The 11,090-nt window shown below is 34.3% G+C and overlaps 1 long non-coding RNA gene across 1 annotated transcript; it reads right to left on the reverse strand.

The window, feature by feature from the left end:
* Positions 1 to 646: 646 nt before the first annotated feature.
* Positions 647 to 3,317, reverse strand: LOC107061510 (uncharacterized). Its single transcript, XR_001474023.1, has 3 exons — positions 3,248 to 3,317; positions 3,010 to 3,125; positions 647 to 719 (listed from the first exon to the last, which is right to left on the reverse strand). It is a non-coding gene; the product is annotated as an uncharacterized lncRNA (long non-coding RNA).
* Positions 3,318 to 11,090: the final 7,773 nt, after the last annotated feature.

Below are 11,090 nucleotides of genomic sequence, written 5' to 3' on the forward strand. Positions count from 1 at the left end.
AGGTTTATTTCTTGGGTAGTGTTAATTTGTCTTCTCAAGTAAAGTTAGAAAATGTGCTATATGTCCCTTCTTTTAAGCATAATCTTTTATCTGTTACTCAATTCTATGAGCAAAAAGATGTTGGAGTTCTCTTTACTAAAAATTGCTGCTTCTTACAGGACCTTTCTACAGTGAGGATTAATCGGAAGTTTGGTGATTGTGCTGCTGGTTTATACATGCTGAAGGATAACACATCCATTGCCAACAATTCCATTAAGTTTTCTAACATTCAGTCTTCGAAGTTTTCTCTTAAATGTAGTCTTAAGTCTGAGAATGTAGTCTCTAAGTTTCAGTCTTTATGTGTTGTACCTGAGCCTGTTCACTTAAAAGAATCTGGGATCAGTTGAAGGTGTTGAATACTTTTATGACATGCTCTTGTGAGTGCAAGTGTGGAGCAAAGACCCATAATCAAAAAATGAATGAAGACATGAAGCTGATCCAATTTTTGATGGGGCTTAATGAAGTTTACTGCGCAGTTAGGGGCCACATTCTGATGATGAAGTCATTACCTTCTACCAATCAAGCATATTCCATAATCCTACATGATGAATCACAGAGGGAGGTGCAATCAGGTAAACATGTATCAATCAATTCTGCTGCTTTTTTCTCCGCTAACAAGTTCACTACACCTGGATCTAGCTCCTCAACCAGATACAACCCTGTTGTGCACAATCCAGCACCTGCGAAAATGGGAGAAGTAAGAGACAACATTGCTCAAAGGGGAAACTCTGAAATGACGAGTGAGAGGAACAATTTATACTGCACCTACTGTAAAAGGACTAATCATGTGAGAGGCAATTGTTATAGGCTAATTGGGTATCCACAGGATTTCAAGTTCACAAAGGGAAAGAAAAATTTCAGCAATGCAAAAGCAAATGCAGTGGAAGCAAATGAACACCTTATCCTATACCATCAGTTTCAAGAAACACTATGTCCACCCTTGTTAACTCTCAAGGCTTCTCAAAAGAGCAATGTGAAAATCTGATTCATATGTTTCAATCAGTTCATGCAGAAGGTTCCAACCATTCAGGTTCTTATGCAGATGTGAATGCAAATCTGGCTGGTATTGCTATAGCATTGCATCTTTTCTCTAGTTGTTACACCACTTTTCCTGAAAATCAATGGATCATAGATACAGGGGCATCACAACATATGACTTATGACAAGTCACTTTTGAATGATATAAAACAATTATCTAAACCTATCTCTGTTAGGCTTCCAAATGCATATAGGGTCAAGGTTTATTTCTTGGGTAGTGTTAATTTGTCTTCTCAAGTAAAGTTAGAAAATGTTCTATATGTCCCTTCTTTTAAGCATAATCTTTTATCTGTTACTCAATTCTATGAGCAAAAAGATGTTGGAGTTCTCTTTACTAAAAATTGCTGCTTCTTACAGGACCTTTCTACAGTGAGGATTAATCGGAAGTTTGGTGATTGTGCTGCTGGTTTATACATGCTGAAGGATAACACATCCATTGCCAACAATTCCATTAAGTTTTCTAACATTCAGTCTTCGAAGTTTTCTCTTAAAAGTAGTCTCAAGTCTGAGAATGTAGTCCCAAAGTTTCAGTCTTCATGTGTTGTACCTGAGCCTGTTTTGACTCCTCCTATGTCTACTTTTGATCATATGAATGGAAAGAATTATGTTTCTGAAAATCCTGAATCTATTAAATTATGGCATCTCAGATTAGGACACATGCCTTATAATGCGATGAAGAATATTGCAGGGATCCTTGTTTCAAATGAGAAACATCGGTTTTCTTGTGATGTTTGCCCCATGGCAAGACAATCTAAGCTTCCTTTCCCAAAAAGTTCTATTTCCTCTAAACATTGTTTTGAACTTTTACATATTGATACTTGGGGACCATACAAAACTCCTACTCACAAAGGAGAAAGATATTTTTTGACCATTGTGGATGATTTTTCAAGAGCTACTTGGACCTATCTTTTATCTACCAAATCCAATGCTTTTCCTCTTCTTAAATCCTTTTTAGCTTACATAGAAAGACAATTTTCTAGAAAAGTAAAGATTATTAGATCCGACAATGCTTGTGAATTAGGTTTTGGGAATGTAGATACAGATTTTTTCAACTCTCAAGGGATCATTCACCAGACAAGTTGTGTTGCTACCCCACAACAAAATGGGGTAGTTGAGAGGAAACACAAACATTTGCTTAAAGTTTGTAGGGCTCTTCTTTTTCAGTCGCATCTCCCTACTAAATATTGGGGGGGGAGTTTGCTTACTGCCACTCATTTGATCAATTTGTTTCCTTCCAAGGTTCTAAAATACAAAACACCGCATGAAATTCTTTTAGGAAAAACACCAAATTACTCTAACCTTAAACCTTTTGGATGTCTTTGTTTTGCCTCCACATTGTCTGCCAATAGAGACAAGCTTGCACCTAGGGCAGTTGCTGGTGTTTTTCTTGGTTATCCTTTTGGGAAGAAGGGATACAAGGTGTTAAACCTTCAAACCAATCAGCTATTTGTTACTAGACATGTCAAATTTCATGAAATGATCTTTCCTTTTGCCCACCCAGAACCTATGACAAATTTTTTTCCTTCTTCTTCATTTCCTTCTAGTGATATACCATTTCCTTCCATATTTACTGAGTCCACAAATACTAGCTCTCATCCTGATATTTTCTCACCTCTTTCTATCCATCAGGATGATTTTGTCAATCCTACCTCAGGTAACACGATAGAACAAAGAGACTTGTCTGTTGATTCTCCGACTAATTCTATTTCTCATGACAGGGATGTGTTACCAACAACACAAGACCAACGCAGATCTACCAGAACAACGGTTAAGCGTCACTATCTCTCAGATTATATATGCAACACTGCTTCTACAGTTATCTCCCCTAATCCACATGTGGTTCCTATGTATTCTTCTGCTTATTCTGTACTCAATGGTTCTAATCATCACATTTTTTACTCTATTTCACAAATCAAAGAACCTTCTTCTTACCAACAAGCAGCTATCCATCCAGGTTGGACATTAGCTATGCAGCAAGAACTTGAAGCCCTTGAATCTAACTCCACCTGGGAAGTAGTTTCCCTTCCTCCCGGAAAGAAGGCTTTACCCTGCAAATGGGTATACAAAGTCAAATTGAAATCTGATAGCCCTTTGGAAAGATTAAAGGCACGTTTGGTAGTAAAGGGGGATATTCAAAGAGAGGGTATAGACTATACAGAAACTTATTCACCTGTGATTAAGATGACAACCATACGTTGTATTTTGAGTATTGCAGTAAAGAAGGGCTGGCTTTTGTATCAGTGTGAATAACGTTTTTCTCCATAGGGACTTGGACGAGGAAGTGTACATGAAGTTCCCTCCAGGGGTTGATCCTCCATCTTCATCTCATGTATGTAGACTTCGTAAGTCTTTCTACGGATTAAAACAAGCTTCTCGACAATGGTATTCACGATTATCTGCAGCTCTTGTCCATTCCATGAATGATTACTCCTTATTTACAAAATCTTCAGGGACATTGATAACTATAATTGTTGTATATGTCGATGATATTTTGTTGACAGGAAACAATACAGAGGAAATTCGTGACTTGAAAATGTTTCTGGATAAAGAATTTAAGATTTGGGATTAGTAAATTATTTTTTGGGGATGGAAATAATACCTGAATTAGATGGACTCATCATAACACAACGGAAGTTCACTCTTGACCCCTTATCAGAATACCCAGACATTGGATCTCGTCTTGCTTCCACACCCTTAGATCCAACAGTAAAATTGAGCTCTGATTCTAGAACTGTTCTTCAAGATCCAACCTTTTATCGGTGTTTGTTGGGACAACTGAACTTTCTCACCCACACACGACCAGATTTGTCATATACTGTTCAAACCTTGAGCCAATTTATGCAAACCCCTTGTACAGGCCATTTACAGGCAGCTTATCACACTTTGCGATACCTCAGAAAAGATCCAAGTTTAGGCCTTTTTATCAATTCATCTCCTTCTTTTCAAATTCTTGCCTTTTGTTGATGCGGATTGGGCTGCGTGTGCTGATTCCCGCTGATCTGTAAGTGGGTTTTATCTTAGCCTCGGAGGCTCACCAATCTCTTGGAAATCTAAAAAATAGATGGTGGTTTCCTTATCCTCGGCGGAAGCCGAATATAGCTCTATGCGCAGGCTAGTTGCAGAAATTTCTTGGGTGGTTCGTCTCCTTTTTTATCTCTCTTTATCTCCTTCTCTTCCTATAAACCTTCATTGTGACAATCAAGCAGCAATTCATATTGCACAAAACCCTATCTTTCACGAACGAACAAAACATATCGAACTTGATTGTCATTTCATCCGTGAAAAACTTCTTGATGGGTTAATTTCTCTGTATTTCGTTCCTTCTTCTTCTCAAATTGCAGACTTATTCACCAAAGCTTTGGTTGGACCACTCCATCGGCACTTCATTGGCAAGTTAGGAGTCCGATCTCCGGTCTCCTACTTGAGGGGGGATGTTTCCGGTGACTTAATTTACTCAACAAAGAGAGAAGCTAAGAAGAAGTTGAGTGAAGAAGCAAGTTGTTGATTTGCCTTTGGATCAGAACATAAGCCCAACTATATTATTGGATTGATTTATTCGTTATGGGCTTCAACAACAGAAACAATAGAGGTCCAGTTCTAGTAGAACAATTTCCTTGTAAATACATATACATGTACAGATATTTTAGAGTACAGTACTCTAGAAATAGTACATGTCCTATTTTATGTTATACAGCTGTATGTACTAGGCAAGTACTTAGTTGATTTTATTACCATTCAATCCCTAGGACGTTTGAATATATTTGCTTGTACAGTAGCTTTGTAATGACAGGTTGAAGAAATACAAAATCCAAAAAATTTCTCACGATCCTTTCTAGTATATTTCTATACATTCTTTCATCTAACATCCTCTTTAGCCTACTATATATTGTACCTCTTTTATGTATCTAATTAGGACCACTCTTCTCAACAGAATATTAACTTCAGTTTTCTGATTTTGAAAGATCCTTACATTCCTCTCATGCCACAAAGCATAGATACAACATGCCAAGGAGAGCCTGTAGAGATTTGCAGCTACGCTACCACTATTTGCATGTGTGCAAGCCCAATGAAGCTCCCCTGTCCATCCCATAGCTTTTCTTCTGATCCTTTGCTACATTAGTAGTTTTTCCCATACAGTTGTTGCATATGAGCATAGGAAAAATAGATGCTCGATTGATTCATCCTCATTGCAACAGACTCTCCTCTCCCTTTGCAGTATGTAAGAGTGGAGAAACCTCTAAAAAGTACACTCATTAAGAGTGTGTTTAGAATGAAGAAAAATGTTTTAAAAATACTTTTTAGTTTGATTGCGTAAATGTTTTGAAAAATATTTTTCAAATGAACTTATTTTCCTATAATATAAGAAAAAATGGTTTTCATATATAAAGTGTAATGACCTGGAAGGTCATTTTTGGAATTTTCACAAAATTATCTTTTTAACCTTCCCGAGTGTTTCTCTGGGTTATTTCTAATTGGTTTTTGAAGTTGGTTTTGAAATTTTGATAAAAAAATTGTGGTTTTTTTAGAAGTTTTGGTGTTTTGAAAGGCTTAAGCTAGTTAAAAGTGGTTTCGGTGTTACTCGGAGTTTCGAGTCTCGAAATGAAATTATGTCAGCTCCATTAGTTTTGGAATGTGGAATTATGTATAGAAGAGTCATCAGTTCCAGATTCAGAGGTGTTTCGTACATTTGAGGTCTCAAGTTGGAAGTTTGGATGATTTTTGCCCTTGAGTTGACTTTGGTCAGCATTTGAAGTTTGGATGCTTGAATCGGATTTCCGATGGTTTCATTGAATTTCGGGGATGATTTTAGGCCTAGCAAAGGTATTGGTTGAATTTTCAGATCTCTTGAGGTCAATTTGAATTGATGATTTCATTGAGTCTGAAACATTAAGGTTAATCAGATTGCATTTTTGGTTTATGAACTCGAATCCCGAGGGTCCATTAGGAAATATTTGTGCCTTATGGATTTGCTGGTTTTTCTGTTACTGGCCTCTCACAACAATAATAATTATTTTTTGGTTCTTACGAAAATGACGTAGCTTCTGCCATTTTTTAAAAAATAAAATTGATTGTGGAGCATCTAGCTCGTAGCTCCTATATTCCACTTCAAAAATTCTGTACGAGAAGGCCCAAAATAACCCAAATAAATCAAGCAAGTACTACCTAATCGGCCCCATCCAAAATAGAAAATAGACCACTCTATAAATTGATCGTGAATGGTAGGGTTTCCTATCTGATACTCCTCATTTCCTTCCGCCTCTTTCATCAACATGTTTTCTCCTAGAATATGGGTCTGAACTTGACTTACTTTCCACCTCTCGCATTGTGAATCATCTATGTGTATCTCATGATGCCATGCACTCTTCTCTTCCTCAGCTCGTTGAAGTAGGTATCCTTCCCTTTATTTCTAACTTTTTGTAGCTCCTCTAACTTTCTCTTTCTTTGCAGAGGTATACTCCAATGGATGCAGTGAATTTCAAAATTGTCTTGACAAAGATGCCAAGTCTTGTGTGTTATTGATCGAACTCTATGTAAGTATCCAGTTTTTCCTTCCTTCTTCTGTTTTCCTTTTTCCGAAGCCGCCGTTAATACTTGAGATAATCGGGTTTGTTTTTTTGTTCATTCTCCTTATATTTTTTTCACGTTAATTCTTGCTACTGTTGTTTCGCAAAAAAAATTTTATAGTTTAAGTCATTATATGAAAACCCTTGTAGTTTTTTTTTTTTGAATTATAAAAGCGTGAGTCTTAGAATATCTTTAGAAAGTCTTTTGTTTGGATGGGAGTTTGGGCATAGAATTTGTGAAATTTGAAAAGAAAAAAAGTAGCATTTAAAAAGAATTGTGTTGACCTCTCAGATAATCAGTCATTCAGCTAATAGTTATCATCTTGGAAAGTCATTTTTTTTGTTGAAAAATTGGAAATCAACAAAAAGAATGTGATATGAACATTAATTGAGTGAGACCATCTAAATAGAAAATAAACAAATCCTATTTTTGAAAAATCCTATTTTGAGTGGATTTAAAATGAATTAGAATTAAGTATTTTAATTTTTTGTTCATTGTTAATAATGTTATTTTTATATTTCGATCTTTGTGTTTGAACAATAAAAAATGTTAACTACCTACCAATCTCTAATATTTTCATAAATTTTCTTTAATTTTTTTTTTTAATTTTCTTAAGCTTCAAAATGGAAGATGAAACAAACTTAACAATCATATACGTAACGATTGGTGATTGTGATTTAAGAGCGAGTAATCATCTATTGCCCAAGTAAATACACTACTCATCCACGTGAGAAAAAATCTTGCAATTCTGGTTCAAGATTCAAAGGTTTTGTGGGCCAACATAATGGTCATTGTGCTAAGGTATGTGTAGACACTACTCTCCTTATACACCACTTGTTGGATTACAGTTGGTATGTATGTTGTTGACTTGTTGTTGTTGCATGTCATACAAGAGATATTTTCTGACAACGATCCACAGAAAATATAAACTCCTAAGAGCTTAAATTATGTACACTAATGTAAATGATTTGTATAGGTTCCCCACAAGGATATCTACCTACTATATGTAAACCTTCTTAAAATATGAGATTCTAATATTACTTAGGGATCACAAGCCTACATCATTTTGTGTGTTTTTTAGTCCTCTTGATAAATTCATGATTTCAATGTTACTTAGGATAATGTTGAATTCTCGTACAACCAAATTTTTCAGAAGGAACTAACTATATATAAGTGATGTTTAGCTTTATAGGTTTGTATATATCTAAAAAGCATATATATGCAATAAAGTATTATTCTCAAATCTAAAGTGAGAACATGAACTTTTCTGATATATAAGTTTAGGTATTATTGCAAAAGAAATCAAAAATTTTATTTTTACATATGGTTGGCATAAGTTTGTGAAAGAGAAAGGTTTAAGAGCAAAAGATACAATTATTTTCAAAAATTTATACCAACCCTCTGTAAAAAATAAATTTTTGATTACTTTTGCAATAACAATATCTAAACTTTCATAATTTCCTATATCATAAAAGTTCATCTCCTCACTTTGGATTTGAGGAAAATAATTTAATGCATTTTTTTAGGTATATATAAGCTTATTAAAGTTCAACATCACTTGGGGTTTAGCTCTTTTTGAAAAAGTTGCTTGACTGAGAATTCACATTATCCTATGAATAACATTAAAATCGTGAATTTTACTAAGAGGATTAAAAAAGCACAAATGTTATAGGCTAGTGATCCGTAAGTACTATTGGAATCACATATTTTAAGAAAATTTACATGTAGTATATAGACTAGATTCGCCTTGGCCCATGCTTTAGAACGGGCCCAACATAGTTGATTTCAGTGTCAGCCTTTTTTCACCGCAACAGTACAACCTAATCAATTTACTATTTGGGTAGAACATGATATTGTCATATACATGTACCAAAACATAAACTCATATACCTTCAAATAATATTTAATCATTTTGTTCCAAATAGACTACGTACCACAAATACATGATTTATTACTCTCTAATACTATCTCATGAATTAGAATAGATTTAACGTATAATCAATTTAATCAAAATAATATAGTTTATAAATCAATAACACACAAAGTTCTTCTTAGATAATCATCAAACACTAAATCACTCATAAAGAAATAGAGATATCAATATTTCAATCGTCTTTCACTCATACACACAACTCCAGTACAAATATCCATTTGATTTGTTGGAGTATATATATTAAATTAGTGATGTTCGGGGTTTAATCGTGGAAATTCCTTTAAAATTATGCAATTAATTAAGAAATAAGTCATTAAGTATTCGTATCCTAGAGAATTGTTACTTTGCTATTAAATGTTAAAGATGAATGTTAGTGTACCCCTCAAACTTTAAGCACTGGCCCTTGATTTCCCTGGGTTCATCAGTAACTGCAATTTTAAGTACGAATATTAAGTAGGGGAAGAAAATATGAAATTAAGAAAATTAAGATTGTTGCACATTATATCTAATAAAAAAAATCATTAAAGTGGGAGGTCAAAAGTTGAGTAATTGAATGCAATTTTTTTTTTAAATATTAAACATAAAATGAATAATTAAATTAAGGAAAAATGACCAAAAAAAAATAAAGAAAATAGATAAATATGAATGGAGGTCATAGAGAAGTGTCACATCACCTTGTCTATATTACTCCTTTATAGATATATGTGTGTGTGGGAAGAATAAATACTGTGAAACTGAGGCATTTATGTGGGGTACATAAGTTTTCATTTCATATTAATCCATTTAATTAATTTATTAGTGTCTGGAGTCATATCTGTTAGTGCAACTAGGGGGGTAAATGTGTTAAACTTATAGTTATCTGTTTGATTAATTCATTTTAAATGGGTAGGTTATTCAATTATTTAAAAGTGGGTCAAATATGGATCAAATCATGTTATTCATCATAAAATATGGATAACACATGAGTATCCATTAATTGCACTCTCCTCTCCCTTTGCAGTATGTAAGAGTGTAGAAACCTCTAAAAAGTACACTCATTAAGAGTGTGTTTGGAATGAAGAAAAATGTTTTTAAAATACTTTTCAATTTTTTCATGTTTGATTGCGTAAATGTTTTGAAAAATATTTTTCAAATGAACTTATTTTCCTATAATATAAGAAAAAATGGTTTTCATATATAAAGTGTAATGACCTGGAAGGTCATTTTCGAAAATTTCACAAAATTATCTTTTTAACCTTCCCGATTGTTTCTCCGGGTTATTTCTAATTGGTTTTTGAAGTTGGTTTTGAAAGTTTGATAAAATGTTTTGTGGTTTTTAGAAGTTTTGGTGTTTTGAAAGGCTTAAGTTAGTTAAAAGTGGTTTCGGTGTTACTCGGAGTTTCGAGTCTCGAAATGAAATTATGTCAGCTCCATTAGTTTCGGAATGTGCAATTATGTATAGAAGAGTCGTCAGTTCCAGATTCAGAGGTGTTTCGTACATTTGAGGTCTCAAGGTGGAAGTTTGGGTGATTTTAGCCTTTGAGTTGACTTTGGTCAACATTTGAAGTTTGGATGCTCGGATCGGATTTCCGTTGGTTTCATGGAATTTCGGGGATGATTTTAGGACTAGCCGAGGTATTGGTTGAATTTTCAAATCTCCCGAGGTCAGTTTGAATTTTTTTAAGTGTTAAGTTAGTTAGTGCAACTTTAATAGGTTTTGGGTCAAGTAGACCTCAGATTCATGTATTGATGATTTCATTGAGTATGGAACATTAAGGTTAATCAAATAGCATTTTTTGTTTATGAACTCGAATCTCGAGGGTCCATTAGGAAATATTTGTGCCTTAAGGATTTGCTGATTTTTCTGTTACTGGTGCTTGGGTAACTAGTCATTGCGATTGTGAGACCCTCTCGTTTTAGGGTGTATCGCAATCGCGTGAAGTCCCACAGCAAACACGATGCTCAAATTAAATGAGTTGACTTGTTCACTCATTGTGATCGCGAGGCCTTGGGTCGCGATTGCAATGAACAATTTTTTTGCTTGAACAGTATTTTCTTCTCAAAATGGGATATCAACCCCATGTCAACATTTTGAATATTGGGAGCTCGATTTGGCGATTTCTTAGGGTTTTTCAAGATTTATTGATTGGATAACGATGTGTAACTCCCTAACCCTTTTACTCATTGTTTAATTCATGATTTTGATGTTTAAACATGGGTTTTGACCCTAACTTGAAAGGCTTTTGAAAAAGATTGAAGGTTTTTGATAGATTAATGATTATGGGCTGATTTCAACTCTATTTTTGAAATGACTTTCACGATTGGTTTCTAAATTCTTTAGTTAACGTATTTATGTAACAAATTTCAGATTTACCCTTCATTTTAAAATCATATTTTTGAGTTGATTGGACCTGTTTTCCAAATATCTTGATATGAGTATTGTTAGTTTTGAAATCTTTTGTGATTATTTTATTGACTAGATTGTGTTGATTCAGATACCGTTCAAAAAGGAAAAGCTCAAGTCTCAGAGTAATTT

This window comes from Solanum tuberosum, unplaced genomic scaffold, assembly GCF_000226075.1.
Source record: "Solanum tuberosum cultivar DM 1-3 516 R44 unplaced genomic scaffold, SolTub_3.0 scf00147, whole genome shotgun sequence".
Taxonomy (NCBI): Eukaryota; Viridiplantae; Streptophyta; class Magnoliopsida; order Solanales; family Solanaceae; genus Solanum; species Solanum tuberosum.